The sequence below is a fragment of the Corvus brachyrhynchos genome, unplaced genomic scaffold, assembly GCF_000691975.1.
Source record: "Corvus brachyrhynchos isolate BGI_N302 unplaced genomic scaffold, ASM69197v1 scaffold352, whole genome shotgun sequence".
Lineage (NCBI taxonomy): Eukaryota > Metazoa > Chordata > Aves > Passeriformes > Corvidae > Corvus > Corvus brachyrhynchos.
The window spans coordinates 173,745-191,926 of NW_008236631.1; the positions used below are offsets into that span (position 1 = coordinate 173,745).

At 46.9% G+C, this 18,182-nt stretch overlaps 1 long non-coding RNA gene across 1 annotated transcript in view; it reads left to right on the forward strand.

Annotated features, from left to right (window-relative positions):
• The first annotated feature begins 4,299 nt into the window (after window positions 1-4,299).
• LOC108444802 overlaps window positions 4,300-18,182 on the forward strand; it is a 22,830-nt gene continuing 8,947 nt past the window's right edge. The window contains exons 1-2 of the long non-coding RNA XR_001859504.1: window positions 4,300-4,569; window positions 5,916-6,055. This is a non-coding gene — a long non-coding RNA (uncharacterized LOC108444802). The remainder of the gene's footprint in view (window positions 4,570-5,915; window positions 6,056-18,182) is intronic.

Here is an 18,182-nt window from a genome sequence, read left to right on the forward strand (position 1 = left end):
AATGCCCCCAGGGCTGGCGGGACCTGTCCTAACTGGTTTTCCAAAGCTCCTCCCACAAGAGCTCCTGCAAGGACATCCACTTACCTCACCAAAACCTGGGTGATCCAACGATCCTGAAAGTGGAGCAGCTGTTACCTGGCAAAAGCAGAGAAGGGATTAACCCTTCTCTGGGCTCCAAAGTTGGGGACAGAGTAAAGTGATAAGTGAAACAGCATGAAAATGCTATCAAGCCGCACTATCTTAACTGTAGTACTATCACAGACTAACATCTATCAAAACAACGATGAGCCAGGCCCTTGTTCAGTGGAAGATGAAATCAGTTGGTCTGTGCTGATTAACAGCTGATTGCTGCAGATAATTTTATGGAAAGCACTCCAGCCTTTCAGAAGGGCTGTCTCGGACCAACTGCTTTGTGCAGGGTTGTCAGTGCTCGTGACTTTGCTGTGAACCTTTCTGTCAGCCATGGTGCTTCAGGGAGGAAACAGTTGTAGCTTTTGGTCTTTTATATGAACAGTGTTTAGTCGTGAAGCCCCGTGGGAGCCTAAAGTTTTGGGTTTTTCACTTGTACACGTGCACATCAGATCTGAGTATCTACAGTTGCCTGGTACTGTGAGGCACTCCCTTCAAGGCCCAGTCCCTGGACATGCTTAATTACACAAAGGACTGGCTTCTGGCATGGAGGCACGGCCTGGGAACCTAAAGTTTCACATGCTTCTTTGGAGCAAGGACATTTATGGCCCCTAGGACCTGTAGGGACGGAGGGATGGAGTTCAGTGTATGACCTAAATGTTACTATAAAGACTTCAGAAAAGAGCAAGACTTAACTTTATTTCCTCTCCTACTTTTGAGTTACCATCAAGATTTGGGAGGTCTGTCTGCCAGCTAGAGCATGGCTTAAGCTGGGAGCCAGAGACCATGAGTGAGAAGTCAGCAGCAGCAGCAGCAAAGTTTCCATCTCTCATCCGGGCAGCACGGGAGCAGGATATGGTCTGACATTCCAGCCCAGCTGATCTCGTGTGCTCTGAAGGAAGTAGGACAGGCAGCAGACAAACCCTCAGGCCTGTTTGTGAAATATTCCTGTACAGTAACTCCCAAAGTGAAGCGCAGGGAGACTCACAGTTACCAGGCGAGAGGGGAGCAGGAAGCAGGGCTTGGGGGGAGGCTGTTAACTGCAGCCACGACCTATGCAAAAAGAAGCTTGACAATTCCTTCTTCACCCCCCTACCTTGCTAATGACTGCTGGAATAGCTTTCTCCAATGCAAAGCATCTGGGATGACTTTGTAGCACAGAGAACAGCGATTAAACAGATGGTATCACCCACGAGCGTGGCTGAGCGCGGCTTGTACATGTCTTGGGGAGAAACAGGATATGCCACACAAGAGAGTACTTTGCATTGGGTTGCTGTGCCCACACACCTTCTGCATGACCTGGCGTGGCATGCCTGCCTGGCCTCCCAGAGTGCACTCACTTGCAGCCCACAGACACAGTGCTGAGCTCACGTGGCTCACTGCAGCACAGAGGCCTGGCTGGTGTGACTGGGGCTACCGAGCACTGGGCTACTGGGCACGAAAGAGCCACTGGAGGTGTTTTTTTCTGCGCTGCTCTGCCGGGAGGGTTTCATCCTGCTTGGAGTGTAGCCTCCCGGTACCTCTTGTTCTTTCTTGTTGTGTCTCTCTGTGGGAACTGTGTGTGTGAATAGCTGTTCCCCCCAAAACATGTGCCCTTCTAAGCTGTGTTTCCTCAGGAACCCCAACCTTCTGCTTTCCCTTCCCTAGGAAGCTGAGATTGGTGATAGTTCACACCGTTAATCATCCTTTTCTCAGCACCCCAGTCAGATCTATGAAACGTACTGTGCCTTCTCAGAGAATCAGCACAGGTAAGTGGGGAATTCATCCCTGGCACAGACAAAGACCTGGCAATTGCAGGATATCCCATGAGCCTCAGGTTTGCACATTTCAAACTGCTGTGATTCATTTGTGGCCATTGAGAGTCCTGTTAGTGTAACAGCACTGCTCTGATGTCCTGGCCCAGCTGCAGTGGGATGATGATGCCTCTCCAGGACCTCTTTACAGTCTCCTTCAGGATGGCACTCTCTAAGCTGTTCCTGGCTTTTTATCCAACACAGTGTGCTCCTGGCTGTTGTGGTGAGGGGAAGCTTGGCTGGAGGTTCCAGCAAGGTGCAGGCAGGTCTTGCAGTGTCTGAGGTGTTACTTCTCCCTGTGGAGCCTCCCTCGAAGAGGTTGAGCAACCAAGACCTCACCACACTGCAACAGGAGCGCTATGTGACCTCCTTTCAAAGCTGTAGGAAACCAGCAGCAGGGCAATGACCATTGCCTCATGCTTCTTTCAGCCCTCACGGCTCCTCTGGTGCTCATGGAATTTACAACTTCCAGTGGATAAACCAGCACTCCTCTCTAAGCAATATTAGGCTGATCAACTATTGAGCCTTAAAGGTTTTTCCAACAGAATCAGAAAATACTAGGAGTACAGGAGTTAGTCTGGAGATTTCATCCCACTCTTCACAGCCTCCCAGAAAGGTTTCTATCCTCCTTTGGCCAGGCAGGAGCCAAATTCTCCATTAGTGACATGCCTTCGATACAGAAGTGTTTCTTCTCCGCCTCCCAGCTGATGAGGTGTGAGCTGCAGTGTACAAAGGAGGCACTGAGCCAGGCTTGGAAAGCCGACCTCCCTGTTCATATTGTCTTCCTGACACAATCCCACACCTGCCTCCCAGTGCTGCTGCAACCAAAGTGTGGCTGCCTGCGCTCACTGCTGAGTCTGAGCCGTATTACTTAGAAAAGCCCAGCTGTCAGAGTTTAGCCCCCAGAAGGGAGAGCCCAGATGAAGGTCTCAGTCAAGCCTGGCCTTTCGCAGAGGTGTCTCCTGCAGCCCTGTAGGATTTTTGGTGAGTCACTGTAAAACGGGAGGTAAAGAGAATTTGCTCTGAGAAATGCCGTGCAGTCATCTATTCCTAGCCTACCGCTGTGGGTTTGCTGCTTTCTGTGCTACCAGGACAATGTGTAGAGGCTCTGCAACTGGTTCTCACCCATCCACTATTTCAGGATCTAGGTGTATCTACTTAGTAGCAAAAATTTATATAGGTTAATTCCCACACTCCCAATGAATGAATCATTAAGGGAACAAAGAAAGGTGCCTCCTTTAAAGTATCACTGCCACCTGCATTATGAACATACGCCCAGGTTTACCTGTACGTATTTAACCCCTTATCAGAGCCAGTAAGTGACAGTCAGCTCTGGCACTGGCTGCACCTCTGACATGGATGGCAGGAGGAAACACATTCTTGCACTTGCAAGTGATGTGCAAAACTCAAAAGAAAGCTGAAAAAAAACCCCAAACCCGCATGTAGGGGGGTTAAGTACGAAGCTACACCTGGCCAGAGGTATGTCCCACCTCCTACACCCTTTCCAGACACGTTGAGGAGGAGTGATACCCTGCAGAAATGCTTGGCGTCTGGTGAGACTGAGCTGGAAAAGTGTCCCTCTCACTAGGAAAGCCTGAAAGCCTCCTTGCTAGTAACTGATGAGCGCTTGGAGGGGAGTAGCTGACGGTCCAAGGTAAAGGATGCAGTAGCTTCCCAGTAGAGCAAATTGTTTCCTCCTGGATGCAAGTAAGAACAGCATCCTGTTCAACTGAGAGCTGCATTTTGGCTTGAGCTGCAAGGGGGAGGAAGGGGACAGCTCCATCTCCTTTGTGTTTTTCCCACTTGCTTGGGTTGTTAGTGTACAGTCTGAAAGAGGTGTGCCCCAAGGATGCAAAAGGAGATAAGCCACTGAACTGTATTAGCACATGAAAGAAAAAACGGTGGGAGCTTCCAAAGGATGGCAAGGGTTCAAAACTTGCTCACAGAAGCACATAGTTGTGGATGATTACTGCAGCACACTCCTCCAGCCGGAGGCGTGGCAACATAGCATGAGATGAGAACGGAGCACAAAGTGAGTAATGCCAGTGCCATTCTTAGTAAGGAATCCTATTTTTAGTACGGATTGGCTTGGAATATAAGTGGCTTTAAAATCAAAGAACCAGTGAAAGGAGAACTCCAGTAAAGGCGCTGACTGCAAAGATCAAAGTACAGCTTCCTTCTGAAGATGACCCTGAGACACACGATGGCAGACACTGAGTACTGTAGGCCCTTTGGTCCAGTGCTCTGTACTGGTGCTGTCCCATTCCCCTTCCTTTCAGGCACCATTAGAGGCAGGATCCTGGGCTTTTCTTTTGGACCCTGCAGTCTGCTTCCAAGGGGCTCCAGCACTCAAATGGGAGCCATGTAACTAAAGCAGTGTCTCACAGTGACTCAGAAATGGATAGTTTGGCTGATGGTTTGTATATGTGTTGCAGACATGGCTGTGATTTCTGAAGACCTAATGCCCTGACTCACCTGTAGGACCTCTAGAAATCCTGGGCAAATATCCAGAGGCCTCAAATTCTGTGTGGACACCATTTTCCAGCAGAAGAGGAGGAACAAACTGTGGAAACCCTGGGAATCAGTGGGACCTACTGTATCCTGCACTAGCCACTCTGACTGTCACTTTGCTTCAGTTAACCTAGAGGTGACTTTTCCTCTTCAAGTTTTTCATAGTCCTTTAGTGTAAATAACAACAAAAAAAAATCTCTCCATTGTCATATTGGAGCATGTCTGAAATCCAGGGCACCTTTCAGGATGGCCTTTGCTGCAAGAGCAGCTGTTTGGATGTCGAAGGTAGAGGGATCTCAGAGGAGGTTGAGTACTGCTCTCCAAAGTCTGTGGTGGAGAGGGAAGGGCTTGGGGTCTTCTTGTTTGGTTTTTCCTTTGCTGTACAATATTAGAGGTACCATTTGGGTTTTCTCTCCTTTTCTAATTTCGGGACATGGCACAAAATTAGGAAGTTTAGTCTGATGTGGCAGCCACAAGCCCTGTAGGAGCACAGCCGGTGTGCTGTGCCGCTCAGAGTTAGCAGCAAGGACCCCAAGTGACCTTCCTGCTGTCAGCACACGCAGCTGCAGGAGACAGCGAAGTTCACGTGAGAAGGTTCAGGAATGTGAAACAAAGGGTGTGATCGGAAGGCTTTTGTGTTTGTTTTAGAGGGAAAGAAAAACAGTTTAATACTTGGGTTGTTTTTCTTTGAATCTCACATGGGGAGACTGCAGGGGAAATTCTGCCCTAGGATCAGCAGTGAGGGTTATTGGTAAAGTACCTGGCTGCTGGTCTGACCGTGATTACAGGTGAGAGGATTTTTGAGGAGCATACTGCTTTTCTTTCATCTGATCGCAGTGGCTGTCTAGCACATCTGTGAAGTTAGTCCAGAAAAAATGAATGTTGCAGTAAGGTCTAATTTCAGTCTTTTCAATGCAAAAATCTTGCATTTGTTTTTAAAATGGTCATTCAGCTTTAAAATTTTCTTATTTTTCATTTCTTGTAAAATGAAAAAAAAAAATCACTCACAGAAAGACAGTTACTTGTTCTGAATAAAAGACGACATTTTGTTTGACCTGGAGTTTTGTGTTTGGGAGTGTTTTCACTTGACTAAGGTGACAAGAGAATATCCACTGTGAGGTGAGAGTTCTCCAGGCTGCCGGGTGGGGACAGGGCACCAAGTATGCGTGTGCAGGTACCTGCCTGCTCATTCTCTCTGCTCTGCACATTATTGAAGATATCTTTGTTTACAGTAAGGTGACTGAGGTGCGTGGCTTTGTCCTTGCTGCTTACCCACCCAAACACACCTCAAAGTACAACGCAAGTGACTATAAATAGTTTGGGAACCTTTAAGGCAAAATACAGGTGCAGCACAACCACATTGTTTGGTCCAAGTTTCACGGATGACAGCAGAAGGCCTGCTGAAATCTCTGGTTGGTTTTCCAAAGCCAGGAGCACACCCTGAAGTCACTAACTGTGGTGTTTCCCCATTGGTCTCCACAGGGCAGAGCTGGACCCATGCTGAGGACTTCTGAAAATGCTGGTCTGCAGTTGTGGATCTGGTCCTGTCACCTCCTGTGAACTCACTGATGTCTTACCACTGTAAGAGATAGCACGATCTGGCTGCTCTGCTCACCTCCAGTGTAAGTGCTTAACAGATACCCCCTGGGAATTACGTGTACAGCATAACTGCTGAAGAGGCCAGTGTTCTTACTAACAAATTCTGTCAACATTTCATGAAGTTCTTGTTCTCTGTTGGGGAGGCAGGAAAGTACACGTAGATAGCTGCACTCACATTTGGGTTTACCTGGGCACTTTGCAGCCTGCTGAGTCCTGATGTTTGTTTGTTCTTTGTTTCCCCTGTGACTGTGTCTGTGTGCAAATCCCTGGGGTTTTTAAGATGTACTCCAGGAATGTGGTGAGTGAGAGGAGCAAGCCTAGCTGGGAGGACAGAAGAAGTTTGTAATGGGTTTCACCAGGAGACAGTGAAGAATTGCCATGAGTCTGGGTGTGGAGGAAATATGTCAAGATTCTGAGCCAGGGCTGGGTGCCACTGAAAAGCAGGGAAAGCAGAAGTAGAGTTGGTACGGTCTTGGTGAAGCCACCTAACAAGTACATCTGAGGTGGAGCAATAACAAGCAGTGTAAGGCCAGCCCACAGAAAAGGAGTAAGGTAGTGGAGAGGTGGAAACTGCAGAGATGGGCAGAGTTAGGAATGATGCCTCTGCCTGCCAGTGCAAGGCTGCTCTTGTGCCGCCCAGAAATTGGGCTTTTGTGCTAGCTTAAACTTGGGAAATGGAAGGAGAAGGTGTTTTGTGTGCAAGCAAGCTCCACCTGTACATGCCAAAGCGTTCAGTTTATGCTGAACTAACCTGAATGTGTCAGTGTTGCTGAGGTGCTGCCTGACCTTCCTCTGCTCTAAGGGCTGAGCTATGCAGCCAGGCTGTGTTTTACAGTGCTGCAGCCAGACAGCTCTGAGTGGTCTGAATGTCCTGCAAGAAGGAGATCAAAGGCTGTGTGTCAGCCCAGCTATAAGTTGAAATAAGGCCTCGGTCCTGGTCAAGCAAAACCATTTGGTTGGGCTCAAACAATATTCTGAGAACATTAGCATATTGTGAGGCACTGAAGGAGTTGTTTGACTTCCTTTCTTCTCTCCCTCCCTTGTCTGTTTGCAAAAGAAGGTCTTACTCAGAAGAAAGGAATGAGGAAAGTGCAAGACATGATCTCCTGATATAAATGACAGGGCCCATCCTATAGAAAGACTGATGCTTTTCCATCTGGGAGGTTGTGTGGGTCTTGGAAGAATAAGATGAGTTAATAATTGTGGCTGGGCTAGGCAAAGAATGAGCTCTGAAACCCCCAGCCCCTTTCCACGTGAACGGGAAGAACCCAAAACTTTCCCTAAGTTGTTGAAAAGTGTTGTTAAGTGAGAGGCCATTCAGAATGAGGGTGATGGAGCAGGCAGGCCGTGGAATCCTGTTTTAATGCAGGTCTGTGTACAGGAATTTGGCCTCCCTGGGACCTACCTGAGCTGTACAGGTACACATCGCTGAAGTTACAGACAAGTAACGTGCGGTTTTTGTTGCTGTTTTACTTCCTCAAGCCCAGTAGATTCTGCATTGGCCAAGGACTCTGCAGTTGTCCAGGTTTTGGATTATTTTCTCTTTGTGAATCTGAAATCTGTCTGTAAGGGAATTGCATGCAGTAGCACCTCTGTATCTCAGGATGCTTACGTGCTCTTTCCCACACGTGTCTGCAGACATGACTTGTCTGTGTCACAGGCTGAACCTGGGGATGGACAGGCCCTGTGGGCCCCATAACAGCATGGACACTTCACTGCCCTGTCGTGGTTCTGCTCTCCTGCCAAGATGCTGGGCCTTGCTCACAGAGAGAGAGTAGGGAGGTGCATGGGGGCTGGCTGGCCTCACCTCTTCAGAACAGCACCCAGGAGCCATGCAGAGCTGTTGCTAGCTCCAGTGAACAAAGTCAGGAACAGATCTCTTGGTTCCTTTATCCTGTCTTTACAGAGATATTTCAGGCATGCATGATATAATAACAGTGTGCTGCAGCCCAAAGGTGTGGTGGAAAATCTGGTTAAGCATGCTGGCTGAGCTGCTCCGTGGATCCTCGGCTGGGACATGCCGTAAAGCACAGCTCAGCACTGTTAGCACAGGAAAGACAAGAGCTGCTCCTCTCTCACTTCAGCCTGAAGAAACTGCATTTTTCCATTTTGATTTTTTCCATCAGCACTTGCATCACTATGAAAGTGCTTGCCTGCGTGTTTGTATTTCTAGCTGTTAGGTGCTATCTCATATTTTTACTATGATCATCTCTTGAAGGCCCATTTATACAGACCCACTTGTCTCCTTCAGACGCAGCTTTTGGAGGCAAATTGTTCTCTGAGCTGCACTGCCTCTCTAGGCTCAGACTGCTGCGTCTCACTTACCCCAACCTGACACACTTGAGTGCAAGTCAAGTCAATATTAAGCCAGGTTTTCCCACAGCAGTGCATTGCTTTATGAGGATTGCTTGCTTCCTTGTGTTATCCTCTCTGACCCAAGGCACCTGACCACAGCAGTCGTAAGGTCCCCAAAACCACGTGTTCTCATGCGGTACCTTGCAGACGGATTGGCAGGGCACAGTTGGAAACGTTGCCCTTCGAGGTATATTAGTGATGATGGAGTTCAAAGAGGGGAACGAGGACTTGCTATGTTATTCAATTAAAGCAAAGTCCAGCAGGGAAATCCAGTGGCTCAGTTTGCTCTGTTGGGTAAAAGTTCATAAAGGGAAAAAACCTCTTTTCTTTTCCCAAGCTCATCAGTTTGTGATTTTCTTGGAAGAATGGAACCTTGTGAGTCTGCAGAAACTGCATTTGCAATGACAGCTGCAAAATCTTAAGGATTTTACATTTATGACCACTAAGAATTTTTGAACAAAGGAGAATAAGGGAAACAGAGAGAAGTCAAATGTTACAGCCCTCTTGCTTTTGCACACTGACCTGGTGACTCTGATGTTTCCTTTCATAATGACTGCAACTCCAGCGTGGTTTTGGTGTTTGATTTGGGCCAGGGAGCGAGGCCAGCTGTGCCAGAGACACACCTGCCCCCTTTCCTGCTGCCTGCACTCCGCTGTCTGATGGCTGGGGGCTCATTCCCAGAGGACATTGCGGAGGCACATGGCATTCCCGCAGACAGGGCTGTGTGGGGAGATCAGAGTGACTCAGATAAAGATCACAGATATAGCTGGCTCCATTAACTTCCTTAGGCTTCCTCTAAAGACTGCTGGGTCTCTGTGGCTGTGTGTTTTTGGGCTGCACCACCGTCTGGGAGTGAGAAATCCAAGCATCATCTCTCCTGGGACTTGGGAGGAGTGCTTCTTGTTCATGTTTGTGATTTTCCATGCACAAAAACCTTCTGGAGGAGGGGAAACGCAACTTCCAGGCCCTCTGGCTGGCATGGGTTTTATTACTCCTTTCAGCTTCCTTGTTGCCTCCATTTCTGTGCCTGCAAAATGAGATTAATCGTCCTTGTCCTGTAAGCTCTTTCCTGGAAGAGGAAAAGGATGAGAGTGCAGAGAGGCATTGGTGCTGGAGTAACACACCTGGTGTGCAGCAAGGATGCAGTTACTCACAGAGGCTGTACTGAGAAACAGGAGTAGATTCCCTGTGCTGGCAGGTGCTGGTGTCATATCCATATCCTTAGAACTGCCCTTCTTGCTCTCTTGCCCTCGGAAGACTCTCTCCCCCTCACCTAAGTGCTTGCACGGGGGAGAGTGGTCCACATCAGCATTTCTCACTATGTGATCTTTCTTTTGATAGGCCTTAGTATTTATTTACCTTCCTCTTCTTGAGCTCTCAGGGCTCTTCCCACCTGGGCACTGTGAGCTGTTCATGCAAAAGTGTTCATGCCCTTTATTCTGGCATGTCTTTACTTAAGCCGCCAGACGGAACACTTGCATGGGTGACAGGAGAAGGGAAATACAATACCCAAGCCAGCAAAGAGGCTTGGAGGAGGACAAACAGCCCCACTTGGTGTAATTCTGAATGCACACAGACTGGTCTGTGTTAGGGCTGCATTACCTGGTACTGGGAATCAAATTTTGTTTGCATTCTCCTCGGCAAGTGGAGCACTCACACACCAAAGGCAAGCCTTGGGAAGCCTCAGGAAACCCTGTTTTAATCGAAGGGCTTTGGCTCAGGCCTGACTGCAGCATGTGACAGGGACTTTGAGCAGGAAAGGCCAAGGCCAGCTGCGCTGTGCACAGCCCCAAGATTTGCCTGTACTTGAACCTGGGCAGAAGTTTCTGCTAACGTGAGCGGCAGGGAGGTGATTAGTGATACCAGCCTTTGGCTAGAGTCGAGTAGAACAAAACCCCAGGGTCTTCATATGGAATATATGCAAACAGGGATATTTTCCTTAGCTCAGGAATTTGGAGCTAGGAGTGTGCTTTTAAATCACCCACTCAATATATGGACAATTCAGCAACTTCGGCTATAAAACTTGGTCGAGAACTCTGAAACCGTGGCATAAATCTTAGAAATTTGCTTGTGTAATGATTACAGGAGTGGCCAGACTGATGGACATCTGCTCCTATGTATTCCCTTCTGGAAGTCACAATTCTCCTGTCATGACAACCATTTCCATAGCACTGCATAAATGAGAGTTCATAGATTCGAGTTAAAAGGGAAGAGTATGAACACACAGGCTTTTTACAACAAATCCTGTAAAAAGAGTCCTCTGAGCAACCACTGGTAAAGCAGCCACGCAGAAGGGTGGTTTCCCATTCAGGAGTTGGAATCGTAGCTTAGGAGCAGATAAATTCTGATATATTGAGATATATTTTCAGATATATTGAGGCTTTTGTGGGTCTGCCAAGCCAGATCATTAAAGTTACTCTCTAACCACATAGTCTTATCTTAGTGCTGATGATCTAGGTGTTTCAGGCACAGGAGTTGTTCAGAAAAAGATCTCATTTTGGGTGGGTTTCTTTTAGTTGAAATTTCATTGAGGGAACAATTTATGGATGACTCCATCTCACTTAACTTATCATGCAATGCCCAGGTGCAAGACACGTGCTGCTTGTGAGGAGAGTTTCATTGTGTTATCTACAGATGGCCAGGCACAGGAACTCTTCTGTTGTTTAATTCTAAACGTTGGGTCACTGCTTCCTCTTTGTCTGTAATCTTTACTAGGCTTAGCATTCATCATAAAATCACAGAATGGTTTGGGTTGGTAGGGACCTTGAAGACCATCCAGTTCCAACCCCCTGCTGTCTAAGGGACACTCCATCTTGCCCTGTCGCTCCACACTCATATCCAAAGTCCATTTTCTCCTCTCTTGGAGCTCTTTTAGGAGCTGGAAGATGCTGGAAGGTCTCCCTGCAGACTTAAATCCCGTATCACTAAGAGGAATAGTTACTAAAATCAGTCACTGAGTTATTGGCCTCAACAACATGAATTATACTTGTGCATGGAACACCAGTGTCATATTTACATACAAATGAATTTATGTTGTTTATATTGTGTTGCTATTTACTGTGAGCAGGGTAATTGCTGGGCTGGGCTGAAGCTGTGTGGGTCATTCTGAGCTGGGATTCTGGAGGAGGTGAGCCTACATGAGTGTATTATCTGTCTCATCATTTATCAGTCTCCTCTTAATAACTTTTGAAGGCATTGACTAATTTCATCTACATTTGACACAGGGGCAGAGGTTTTTGTGGTGGGGAGATTAAGGGACAAAGGACAGAGGTACTTGGTGAACTAGAACTCATTAATTCCACTGCTTAAATGACAGCTTGTTTGGAATTAACCTCAGGAAATGCTCTTTCACTGGGCCTAAATCTTCCTGCAATTATATGGTGATTATTACAATGTTTTACTGAAATCCTGGGAATCATTCTGTTTCAGCTTGCTGGACAGGGATGTTTGTGTTTACCTTCCAAAGAGTGTTTGAGAAGCCAAATCAGATCAAAATTGCTGAGCTGCTTCAGAGAGGAGGCACTTTGTTACGAGAGTTGTGCTCCAAGGTATTAGAGGAGGAAGATCGGGAAGGACTTCTAGTCTGGTCTTTAGGATAGTGCAGCCGCACAAACTCAATTTTGTCTTTAGAAACTGCTGATCCTGAGTGCTGTTAGTAGTTAGACAGAACCTGGACAGTCCCCATCCCTCCAGATTAAATCCAATATTCCTCTTTTTCAGTTTGGAAGGAGCAGATATTCACAGAGCTGTGCTGCAGAGCTGTTCCCTGAAGTGGCTGTCATGGTTAAGGCCGAGGGGCTGGAGTGGCTGTGCTGAGCTGTGGGATGGTGCCATCCATGCCCTGCCTTCGCAGGCAAGCAGACTGTATGTAACCAGCCCTTCCCAAGGCTGTGACCTCGGCATGAACAAGCCAGCTGAAGTGAGATGCCTTTGAATGTGAGTAGAGTAGCCAAATACAGCACTTCATGTACAATAAAAGACTTGTTTCTATGGAGCAAGGCTTCCAATAGTCTGCAGCTCCAAGGAGGAGGTTCAGATCACATTGCAGGGCAGTTTTTCATCTCGGGGCCATGCAGTTGTCCATGACCATTACCATGACAGCAGGCAATCAGGTCTCTAGATCCCTTCCCTTTCTGTAGCACTATAAATTCCCAAATAAATATGCCAACACTGCGACAGTCATGAAGTGGAAACTGAACAGAAGTAATGTGAAGTACTTGCTTTTGAATGCTAGCATCACACATTTGGAGTAATCTCCCGAAGTTTTTATGTGAAGTCCAGTTAGTGTTTGTCACTGCACAGATTTCAGGTGCGTATCTGCAGTGGATAAGGCAGGGATTTAACTTCACATGGCAGGAGCAGTCCACTCTAGAGAGAGCAGTTCTCTCAAAGCGACAGAACGTCACCACATCCTCCTGTGGGAGCAGCACAGTCGGTTATGCTCAGATGCTGCTTGTGCACAGCTGCTCTCAAGGCAAGAGTGAAATAAAACTTTTCTTATGATCCCACTGCAGATGAGGAGGGATCTATATGGTCACTGCTTGCAAGCCTGTTAGCCTGTCATTTCTCAGTCAAGTCCGTGTAGCCTCTTTTCCTCCCCCTAGATGTGGAAACTGTAATTCTTCTGTAGAATCCTTTCTCTCTGTGTCTGTAGATGTGTCAGATAAATAAGATGGTTTTGACTGGAATAACTGTAGTGAAAAAGATAACACCTCTAACAAAACACTTTTTTCAAGAAAACTTTTGTGCACACACCTGACATAGGGCCAAATTGGTTTGTTAGAAGACTCATGATAGTTCCACTGAGTAGTTCAAGTTGATTTTGTTCTTTCAAATTCAAAACATAAACTCACTTCACGTGTTTTCTTTATTGCTGAGTGTCTTTATCTCAATTTCCAGTATAACCAGAAGTGTTCCTAGATGGAAATAGCAGAAGACCAGAAAAGATTAAAAATGAGGCCAAATTACATAAGGAGAGGTAAGCAAAATAGGGGAAAACAATAATTAAAAAAAAAAGAAGTTTATTTTCTTTCCATGAAAATATTTCAATGAAGTGCTTTTCCCCAACACTGTGTTCCCCATGATGTGAGGCAGAAGGAGGGAAGAAGCATTTTATAGGTAAAAATAATGTTAAATATTTTTAAAGTAGAAATTATGTAAAATAGGTATTATTTATTATCTTGCTGCTACTATTTTTGTGGGCTTCTCAAAGATGAGATTTGAATGGGGAACTGTAACTAAATGAAATGCTCCCAGAACTGAGCCTTTGCCTTGTACTTCTCATCAGCCTAATTCCAAGGAGTGTGAAGTCTGTTATTTGACATTGCCTTGAAGGCAAATTTTTATGCCAAATTTGAAATAAAAGGCTGGGATTTATATTTCCTCCTTTTCATTAGGAACAGGGAATGTGCAAATCAAACAGAACTTCCTGTTTCCAATCTTCCAGCAAGTGCATGTTTCAGTTTGTCTTCCTCTCCCATTGCAAAAAGGGAAAAAAAAAAAGATGGGCTTGAAAAAGGATGGATCCTTGCCTTCATATTAAGTCTGCAAGAATAAGAATTAAACATGTCTGGACATGACAGGATCTTAGTGAGGGCTTTGATTCACAAGTGGGAACACTGTGTATTGGGACAGCTATTGTTATTCCTGCCCGAGCTCCCAGCTCCAGCTCTCAGAGGATCCCGCCTCTGCTGCAGGGGTGTCTTGGTCGGTCAGGAGCAGCTGAACTACCACAGTTTATAACCAAGCAAGTTAAAGTAGCACCCTGCTGGTTTCACCGACCTTATGATGTGACCAGATGCACAGGAACTTGGTTAGTGTCAGATCTGCAGCTTATGAATGTCCCCCTCAGACTTCCAGTAGACACAGCTATTCCAGTTATACCAGGTGAATATCTGGTGTTGGGTGGCCCACATGTGAGAAGCAGCATGAGGAACTATGCAGAAATTAGTTGGTGTAACCCATAATGGAAGATGAGATTGTAAGAGAGTCAGTGTTCTCAGCTCTCTGCTTCTTCTCCACTGTTGAAGGGACACCATTGTGCTAGGCCTTTATTTTAGAGTTGGATTACCAGTTGTAGTTCTCCTGGGTAAGGGCAAAGTGCTTGGACACTCAAGGTCTAAGCCAAGCTGCCTTGTTTTTGGAGTGCACAGCGACGGAAACATGGAACATAATGGAGGGGACAAGTCTTGCAAGAGAAAAGCGGCACCAAATGTGACGAGACCTTGTGATTCTCACAGCCACAGAAGTGGTGGGGATCTGTCTACAGAGAGTGTCCTGCAGCAGCTGGGGATCAGCAGGGGCTCTTGGTGCATTCAGGAGGCTTTCAAGAGGAAGCGCAACTGATGTGCTGCCTCTCAGTTTTATCTTCTGTTGTAGCCATCCTCTGAAACAATCCTGAACTGCAGAGATCCTGAGGCAATGCGACCAACTCCTCTGGGGTCCCTGCCTGGCACTGGCCTTTGTGGCATGTCAGGTGTCACCTGGCAGCGGGTCCCACTGCATGCAGCGTGTCCCACAGTGCTCCTGTCCTCCACAGAGCCCTGGAGCAGGCATGCCAGAGGCTGGGAACTCCAGTGGGATGTCTGAGCTGCCAGCCAGCTCCCTGTCAGGTTGTGCATTTCAGTGCAGCCATCAGCAGTAGCATGGCTAATAGGCTGCTGCTTAAACGGCCGTAATTAGGCTTCAAAGTAACCATTATGATGAAAGGGGGAAATCTCACATTCCTCTCCACTCTATCATTTCAGGGTGTCTGGCAGCACCCCAGAAAGACAAAAGTGCATCACTTGATACCACCAGAGCTACCCGTTTGCAAGGAACATCTCACCTTTGATTTATAAAGACCTTTTCTTCCAGGAAAAAAATTGTGTGCACTTGCGAATTAAGTAGTCTATTCTCTCCATTCCTGTGGGTTTTTATCTACCCCATATGTAAGCAATTTGCAAATATTTGACTGGAAATTACAAGAGATAAGACAGGTGTGCCCTTGCTGCAGCAGGCAAGCCCCTACTAAGCAGCATAGGAACTGCAGGGATATATTTTCAGCTTATCGTATCCTAGAATGAGTATGGTGTTTACTGAGAGACCGCCTCTTCTATTTGCTCATTTATCCACTACAAACTGTATTCGAATATCTGAAATGCTGGCATTTGTTTATTGCACTAGTCTTCTTTGTCCCAAATTCCATGTTTCAGACAACATGGGTTGTGCAGGAGGAATGATAAAGGTGATGCTGCTGATGTCAAATGCCAGCATGGGCTCAGCACTGTCTTATTCTGGAAAGGGACCTCTCCCTTGCTGAGTCTCTCTGTTGTTGGAGGAGAGCAGGCTGGGGAGTCCCAAGTGCAGTCCTCTGCACTGTGCTGGTTGTTTCAACTCCATTTTGGAGTGTATTAGCAGTTTCCATCCTCCTCCTAATTCCACTGCCATAAAACATCCTTCTTACTCATGAAGCAGAATACCTAGATCCACCTTCTTGCCTCCTGGCTAATTACTGTCATTATCTGGCTAGACAAACTTGTCATGAGATTAGAATCTCCTCACGAAACAGGGTCATCTCAGGAAGTTCTTGCTATCCGGTTTTGTGTAAATCAGTCACCTCTGCAGCTGAACAGCAGCTCAAATTGTTGAGAATTCACACGCTCCCAGGAGGGGAGCAGAGGAGCATTTCCACACAGGAGCTGCTTCAAAAGGAACTGGGTGTTCCCACTGACATCAGTGGGGCAAAACCTACGCCCACTCTTGCACCTGCTCAAGGAGTTACCCTTTAAAGATACTGAAAAGAACGAACCACTTGCAGTAATTTCATTGCCTGCATGGATCATTGCTGTAATAAAGTCGTTATATGCTACTCACTGTATCCTTCACCCCTCTGCTTTGGCAGTTCACCTCACCATAACTCCACAGCAAGCCTCAACATGGACGCAGTCAAGGCAGAAGCCACAAACCAGGCTGGTCATCTTTTTGTGTTTTTTGAGGCTTCAGGTAATTCCAGCTGAAGATCCCAAACTAAAATAAATTCAACTTCCCATTTAAAACAGGAACTCAGCTTAGTGCTGTAGGCACTGGGTGGTTTGCCCTCAGCTCTGCAGGGCTTTTACACAGCTGCTGTTGGGGCTGGCTGTTTCCACGTGTGGGGAATGTAGGTCTCCTTGTGCTTAGGCAACTGGACAGCCAAGCATCTCTTACTTGATGCCCTTCCTAAGTAGGCGAGCACAGCAGGAGTCCTGCCTCCCATAAACCTCTGGTGACTTCACTTCGCACACTGGCCCACATAGGCCCTGCCATGCCAGAGAGCACTATGTCACCAATGCACTAAATAACTGTATTGCATCTTAACAGGCCCGTGGCATCGAGAAAACTTCTATTACCCCACCAGTGCTCCAAAACGGAAATGCGCGCAGTTATGGGTGACTGTAGCCCTGGCTACAGTTAAACAAAACACTCCCTTCCTCAGCTGTTGTAGCAACCTGAATTGCAGGTGGATCTGGCTGTCCTGTAGGCCTGCGATGCTCCAGTGACTCTCCTTCTCATACGCTAGTGAGAAACACACAGCTGTACTGGAAGAAGGCTGCTCTGAGCCAGCGTTTGGTGTAAGTTCTCTCATTTTCTGTGTGAGTGTATCTTGAGGCCTTGCTGCAATCCACTCTTCAAATGGTGCCTTGCAGACTAAACCAATGAGACGGTCCTTGAGCTTTTCTGTGCCCTCCACCCCCCTGTGATACCTGTGTATTTTGCAAGTCTTGTTGAAAAACTCAGAGATGGTGGTCCACATAGTGCAGACTAAACTGAGGCTGGTAACACTAAGCTTAAAAACAAACCCATTCCTTCCTTTTGGTGTCTGAGTTTCCTGTGTTTCTACAGGACCAGTGCAAGGCTGTGCAGATGAGCATTCAGAAAAGGGGCGTGTGCACGCATTCTTTGTGAGGAACCCTGAACAATTCTGGTTTGTTCCTTTGCACAGCAGGGCAGGAGAGCAGCCAGATCCTCAGGGCAGCAATTGGCTGTCCTAATCCTTCCTCTTCCTACAGTTTCCTGCTTCACTTACACACTATTGTCCAATTTCAACAGATGTTGAAGCTAGGATGCTACAGACAATAGTGTTCTCCTCTGATTCATCCTTGGAGCAGGCCCTGTCCTGTGTAGGAAAGGAGGCAAAATACAGTATTACCTGTGTGTGTAAGGAGTCTGTTTCATAATACATTCACACAAGGCAGCCAAATGAAGGCTGTACAGACATGCTATTTCCGAAGGGTACCCAAATAAATGAAACTTCCTTCTTGGTTTTTAAGGACCCTATTTGGACAGACTTGTGACCCAGCCAGCTCTGGGGTGAATCTAGGGTATGCTTGGCAGTCTGTGCAGCTTGGGAGTGAGCACTGTGGGTGAGGGTGCTTGTGTCAGACCGCTGAGCCATTCCTCAAGTAGTCACACCTTTGTATAGCAGTGCTGTGAATTGTCCCGAGGGGACAGAACTGAAAAGGCCTGGACACTAGTCAAAGGATCTGTCAGGATCAACTTGGTCAGTCCTAGAACAGGCTTCTTCCAAACCACTGGTTCTTAAATCTAGTCTGTGTGCCTGGATCATAGCAGCTGTAGCAGATCTTCCTCTGGGTTAATCTCATTTAATACCATTTTTTCATACTGTTGTAACTGGTCTCCACTGCACTACCAAGTGTGCTGGTACAGCCAACGTGTTCTAGGGAACAGTTGGTGGCTGCAAGGATTGCCAGTCAGCCCTCAAGAAAAGGTCCTTAGTGAGGTGCGGACTGAGGCTTAAACTTACTCCTGTTCCTG